This window comes from Mus caroli, unplaced genomic scaffold, assembly GCF_978045245.1.
Source record: "Mus caroli unplaced genomic scaffold, Mus_caroli_1 scaffold_16, whole genome shotgun sequence".
Classification (NCBI taxonomy): Eukaryota; Metazoa; Chordata; class Mammalia; order Rodentia; family Muridae; genus Mus; species Mus caroli.
Window position 1 is genome coordinate 94825179 of NW_028227271.1, and position 7387 is coordinate 94832565.

At 40.4% G+C, this 7387-nt stretch overlaps 1 pseudogene; it reads right to left on the bottom strand.

Annotated features, from left to right (window-relative positions):
- Positions 1–5390: 5390 nt before the first annotated feature.
- On the bottom strand, positions 5391–6533 carry LOC110310736 (DNA-directed RNA polymerase II subunit GRINL1A pseudogene; annotated as a pseudogene).
- Positions 6534–7387: the final 854 nt, after the last annotated feature.

Here is a 7387-nt window from a genome sequence, read left to right on the forward strand (position 1 = left end):
AAAATGGACCTTTCCACAGGCCAGTTCTGAAATGACAACACAACCTCTTCATGCTTGGATTGTAGATTCACGAGAGATCCTGAAGCAGGCAAGCCAACTAATTCTTACTTGGCTCCTCACACAGGAGCTGTGAGATAACAAATGCATCTGCTACTAAAGCTATAAATCTTGGCAGTGATGGGTAACACATTTGTTTATATTACTGTCTTAAAATTTTGCCGAAGTACACACTTTGGAACATTAGGATTTATATCATAGTTCAAAAATACTAAGTTATTTCACGCTGTACCTTCAAACAAAACAAAACTGTAAATTAAAAGCAGCAACTCGTGGGGCTGGAGAGATGGCTCAGTAGTTAAAAGCATGCTTTTCCAGAGGAACCATGTTTGCATCCCAGCACCTACACAGAAGCTTAAAACTGTCTGTAACTATAGTTCCATGACACCTGACACCATCTATTGGGGCCTATGAGCACCAAGCCTACATATGATACATCAACATGCATGCATGAAAACTCTCAGTCACATAAAAGCAATAAAATAAAATTAAAAAGTACCATCTTGAATAAATTGTGAAACTTTGGTTTCACAATGGCTGTGGTTATCATGGAACGTTTATAAATATCTGTTCCTCAAATAACTCAAGGAATTCATTTCTGCTTTACTTCTAGGAGATATTCTCAAAGCACTCCATGGCTGGATTTTTATGACTTTTATATTATTAATAGCAATTAGCATTACTCAGCATATTTTTTGAACATAACTGAAGCATCTGATAAGTGCAAGTCAAAATGGAAGAAGTAGAAACAGCTGATTGAATAAGCAATTTGAAAGCACTCTGGAGTAAGAGAAAGAAGAAAGTGTGAAAAGAAACTTAGTGGAGACAAAGACAAATTCAGTAGCTTTGTACAGTGGTGCATTCTTTCACACCTTACACCACTCTCTGCTTTCTTGAGAAAAAGTATTTTCATTTATTTAAGTAATTTTAATGTCCTTAATTTTTTGGGGGGGGTTTGAGACAGGGTTTCTCTGTATAGCCCTGGCTGTTCTGGAATTCACTTTGTAGACCAGGGTGGCCTCGAACACAGAAATCCACCTGCCTCTGCCTCCCGAGTGCTGGGATGCCCTTAAATTTTAAGTTGGAAACACATAACATAAAGCCTTCACGCATGTATATTGATTACTAATTTTCTAGCACAATTAGTCTCCCATTGACACTGAAAACAGATGCAGGTTTGTAACTGCCCCAAACAATATTAATTAGTTGGCCTTCTGCCCATGCATAGTCATAAACAGATAAAATGCCCTGCTTAATTTCTCTATGTAACTTAGCAGTTATTTGTAAGCAAAGTGTTCTTAGAACAACTCTAACTAAACATACCAGGACCACAGAAGACCTGACTTTGGTTTCAGACCTGGTCTGCTTTCAGGCCATTCATCTGTACCTCATGGTCTAAATAATATTATAATATTATTATAAAGTTATAATATTTATTTTATCTCTTCTAAATACTCAGTTACTAGTTAATTATTTCAAATACAGTAGCATTCTTTAGTATTAACCAGCCACTTGTTTGATTTAAAAAATTAACCTTGATTCAAAAAAGTATGGTGTAGGATGTGTGTGTGGGGGCACGGGGGATAACTTCATGCCTGGTAAGAGTGCTTTGTTTACCAGTGCCTTATTTTACACAGGGTAGAATTAAAATGCACCATCTGACAAACCATGTTGACAATAAATTAATGACTCAATCATACCTCTGCAATAGAAACGCAGGACAACTCTGAACTTCAGGGTTTAGTGATCTTTACCATCGCCAGGACGTGGGACATATCGCACACATACACAAGGGAAGCAACATATCTTGATTACAACACAGACAAAACAAAACAAACAAAAATACCAGAATCTTTCAGTCCTAGTTCTTCCCAGGACTCTGCCGACCATGCATATAACCTTGGCTGACTTTAATCTACATTCATTTATCTTGTATATGGTTTTAACGTAATTCTACCACTGCCTCAGCTCAGGCACCTTATCTGTTCTTAAGATGTATAATAATATTAATGCATCTCGTTTGTTACTTCTTCATTAGAGATTTAGAATATTGTCAAACTTTTGTGCTTCTCCATCCTCCTTTCCTGGTCCATGAGATATTTGCCTTACACAAAGTATTTGATTTTTAATTGAAACTCATCGATAAAACTCATCACAGGAAACACATCATTCACAAAGAATTTCACTACAGATTCCAGAAGTTTAGGATAGTATTCCAGGTGGCTCTTGTACGGCTATAGCAATAGCCTCCATAAATAGAATTTGTGCATTATACCAAAATATGCATCAAATTTTACACACCTGTGTGTGTGTGTATTTGTGTGTGTTTGCACATATATGTCCTGTGGAGAATATGAAGATGTCAGAATACAATCTGAACAATAGTTCTCTCCTCCTATAAAACCAGTCACTAGAAATATAATTTTTCTTATTGTATCTGTTTTAAAAATGACAATAACTTCAAGTGATTGTTATTATTATCATCATCATCATCATCTTTTTTATTCTTTATTTTTACACTCCATATTTTATTCCCCTTCACACAGGCCACCCTCCGACTGTTCCACATCCAATACCTGCTCCACATCCCTATCTCCACTAGGATGTCCGCACCTCACCCCCACCCCACCAGACCTCTAAACTTCCTGGGAGCACCAGTCTCTTGAGGGTTAGGTGCATCTTCTCTAGCTGAACCCAGACCCCACAGTCCTCTGCTGTATATGTGTTGGGGGCCTCATATCAGCTGGTGTATGCTGCCTGGTTGGTGATCCAGTGTCTGAGAGATCTAGGGGGGCCAAGTTAATTGAGACTGCTGGTCCTCCTATAGGGTTGGCCTCCTCCTCAGCTTCTTCCAGCTTTTCCCTAATTCACCACAGGGGTCAACTGCTTCTGTCCATTGTTTGGGTGGAAATATCTGTATCTGACTCTTTCAGTTGCTTGTTGTGTTTTCTGGAGGGCAGTCATGATAGGTCCCTTTTGTGAGTTCACCATAGCCTCCGTAATAGTGTCAAACCTTGGGGCCTCCCCTTGAGCTAGATCCCACTTTGTGCCTGTCACTGGACCTTCTTTTCCTCAGTCTCCTCTCCATTTCCATCACTGTAATTCTTTCAGGCAGGAACAATTATGTATCAGAGTTGTGACTGTGGGATGGCACCCTATCCCTCACTTGATGTCCTGTCTTCTTGCTGGAGGTAGGCTTTAAAAGTTCCCTCTCCCTACTGTAGGGTATTTCAAGATAGATAAACCCTTAGCCAAACTAATAAAAGGGCACAGAGAGAGAATCCAAATCAACAAAATCAGAAATGAAAAGGGAGACATAACAACAGAAACTGAGGAAATCCAAAAAATTCATCAGATCCTACTACAAAAACCTATACTCAACAAACCTGGAAAATCTGAATGAAATAAACAATTTTCTAGACAGATACCAGGTACCAAAGTTAAATCAGGATCAGATAAATGATCTGAACAGTCTCATAATCCCTAAAGATATAGAAGCAGTAATTAAGTCTTCTAAAAAAAAAAAAAATCAGGACCAGATGGGTTTAGTGCAGAGTTCTATCAGACCTTCAAAGAAGACTTAATACTAATACTCTTCAAATAATTCCACAAAATAGAAACAAAACGAACACTACTAAATTTGTTCTATGAAGCCACAATTACTCTGATACCTAAACCACACAAAGACCCAACAATGAGAGAGAACTTCAGACCAATTACTCTTATGAATATCAATGTACAAAATTCTCAATAAAATTCTCACAGACAGTATCCAAGAACACATCAAAATTATCATGCAACATGATGTAGTAGGCATCATCTCAGGGATGCAGGGTTGGTTCAACATATGGAAATACATCAGCGTAATTCACTATATAATCAAACGCAAAAGAAAAAGAACACATGATCATTTCATTAAATGCTGAGAAAGCATTTGACAAAATCCAATACCCCTTCGTGATAAAATTCTTGGGAAGATCAGGAATACAAGGCCCATACCTAAACATAGCAAAAGCAATATTCAGCAAACCAGTAGCCAACATAAAACTAAATAGAGAGAAACTTGAAGCAATTCCACAAAAATCAGGGACTAGACAAGGCTGTCCACTCTCTCCCTACCTGTCCAATATAGTACTCAAAGTCTGAGCCAGAGCAAGTAGACAACAAAAAGGAGGTCAAAGGATACAATTTGGAAAGGAAGAAGTTAAAATATCACTATTTGCAGATGAAATGATAGTATATATAAGTGACCCTAAAAATTCCACCAGAGAACTAAACCTGATAAACAACTTCAGCCGAGTGGCTGGATATAAAATTAAACACATCAGTGGCCTCCCTCTAGTCAAAGGATAAAAAGGCCAAGAAAGAAATTAGGGCAAAAATTCCTTTCACAATAGTCACAAATAATATAAAATATCTTGCTGTGACTCTAATCAAACAAGTAAAAGATCTATATGACAAGAACTTCATTCTCTGAAGAAAGAAATCGAAGAAGATCACAGAAGATGGAAAGATCTGCCCTGCTCATGGATTGGCAGGATTAATATAGTAAAAATGGCCATCTTAAAAAAAAATGGCCATCTTGCTGAAAGCAATCTACAGATTCAATGCAATCCCCATCAAAATTCCAAACCAATTCTTTTTTTTCTGCTTTGATTGGTATTTTATTTCTCCTTTACAAGTTCCACATAATAGACAAAGGTTTTTGGATAACATACTGTTATCTTTGTTCAAAATGATCATATAATCATTTTAAACAACACGAATGTGTACATACATGACTGAAGTTTCTGCAGCCTATAAACACCTCTTTGGGTTTAAAAATGAAAAAAGGAATATACTGACAAGTCAACTGTAACTCTTAGAAAAACATCGGTTTCCTTACCAAACGTGAACGCCCTGTACAGGGTCCTATCATCCGAGACAGCAATGAGTTCAAGTCAAGGGAGGCCAGGAGCAGCTCCCCACACCAGCTCAGAAGATCCTCCCCCGCCCAGCACCTCTTCAAAGTGCTCCTTGTCCTCATCCTAGGAAGACAGCAGTCACCCCAGAGAGACAGGAGCAGCCAATGCACTTGCTGTAACATTTCTGAGTGTCTTCCACAGTGTTTCACGTCCAGCATCTCAGGAACATGTCCATGCACGCATGCGGACCATTCTTTACACTGACTGCTCCCTTCATTTCTTGAGCGAGGGAACCAGGCCTTCCCAATTCACTTTAAGTGCCTGGGGTAACAAAGTATTTCACCAGAAGGGGTGTAAGCAGTGCTATCTGATAAGAGTACAGATAAGGAAAAAGCAGTTATCTTAAAGAAAACGTGTGCTCTACTCACACTAAAATATCAGACCAATGCACAACATACTGCAAAACTGTAACACAATACGGCCAAATTCACATATTATATTCACATAGGCTTCGTCCCTCACTTCTCGGTATCTCCCTGAAGACTCCCCTTCTGGATTGTAGCTCTGCATTTTAATATTCAGCCTCTCGGCCAGTTTCTGTGCTGCGAGCTTTGCCTGCATCTCCTCATAATTCTGCTTCTGCTCCCTCTGCAGGGCTAGTGACTCTTCTATGGAAAGCAGCTGTGCAGGCAGGTGGTGGAGCTGAAGGAGGCTGATACCATCAAGATGCTGCCTAGCCCTGCGTTGCCGCTCTTCTGAGGAAGCAGGAGATTGGCCCCTCTGACAATGACTTGGTGAGTCACTCTGTTGTGTGGGTAACACATTGGTCTTAAACTTATGAGGAGGGGGCACGGGGTTTCTGGCTCGCAATTCTAGCACTTTCATGGAATGAGGCTTCTTAGGAGTCTCACTCTGCAGTTCTGGAAAGTTCTCAGTGCTGGTGTTTTCTTCTGAGGATTCACTCTGGTCTGCAATTGTGATTTTTTGCAATTTACTGATGAAGAGACTGTCGATGGTGCTGGAGATCTCTTCCTCTTGACTTGAAACAGAGTGCTGGGGGAGATGCTCCTTAACTTCAGGTGAGGGTGCCCGGGCTCGGATGTGGGCAGCTGGGCTGCTGTTTACTGTGTAGCCAGCCTCCAAAGTCTCTTCATTGCCTCCGTGAGTGAGATGTGCAGGTCCCTGTGTTTCTGAGGTTGATGTAGATGACGTAATGTCTATTGAGGAACATTCAGGAACTAATGATGAAGTATGAAGCATCAGGTCAGAACTCTGGGCCTTGTCTACATCGGTGTCAACTCTTGTGGTTGCTTTTTGCCTTAGCTTACAATTGACACTAACAGGATGAAACCGTTCACTTCTTCCTCTAACCTCTTCACCTTCTGAAATGGCAGCTTTCAGTTTGGCAACGGTGTCTGAGATCTTTTTACCTTTGTCCGGCAATTTGCAAATGATTTTTTCATTGCGCAAAAGTCTCTCCTGGCGACTCAACCTCTCCCGCAGCTCCGCCGAACTCTGCCACCCCAAGTCCTCGGGAGCTGGGGGCTCGAAGCCACGGGGCAGCGAGAACATTATGCACGGGCTGCGGCTGGCGCAGCGGGCAGGGCTCCCTGACGGGAGCTGGCTCCCTGACCTGCGGTGACTCTGGAGCAGGAGCTGGGAGTCGCCATTTTCCCGGAAGAGCCCAAACCAATTCTTTATAGAGTTAGAAAGAGCAATTTCCAAATTCATCTGGAGTAATAAAAATCCCAGGATAGCTAAAACTCTTCTCAACAATATAAGAACTTCTGGTGGAAGCACCATGCCTGACCTCAAGTTGTACTACAGAGCAGTTGTGATAAAATCTACATGGTATTGGTACAGTGACAGGCAGGTAGATCAATGGAATAGAATTGAAGACCCAGAAATGAACCCACACACCTATGGTTTGATCTTTGACAAAGGAGCTAAAACCATCCAGTGGAAAAAAGACAGCATTTTCAACAAAAGGTGCTGGCTCAACTGGCAGCATGTAGAAGAATGTGAATTGATCCATTCTTATCCCCTTGTACAAAGCTCAAGTCCAAGTGAATCAAAGACCTCCACATGAAACCAGATAAAGTGAAACTAATAGAAAAGAAAGTGGGGAAGAGCCTGGAGCGCATGGGCACAGGGAAATTTTCCTGAAAAGAACACCAATAACTTAGGCTCTAAGATCAAGAATTGACAAATGGGACTTCAAAAAATCACAAAGCTTCTGTAAGGCAACGGAGACTGTCAATAAGACAAAAAGGCAACCAAAGATTGTGAAAAGATCATTACCAACCCTAAATATGATAGAGGGCTAATATCTAACATATACAAAGAACTCAAGAAGAAGCAAATAACCTTATTAAAATGGAATACAGAGCTGAACAAAGAATTCTCAATTGAGGAATACCAAATGG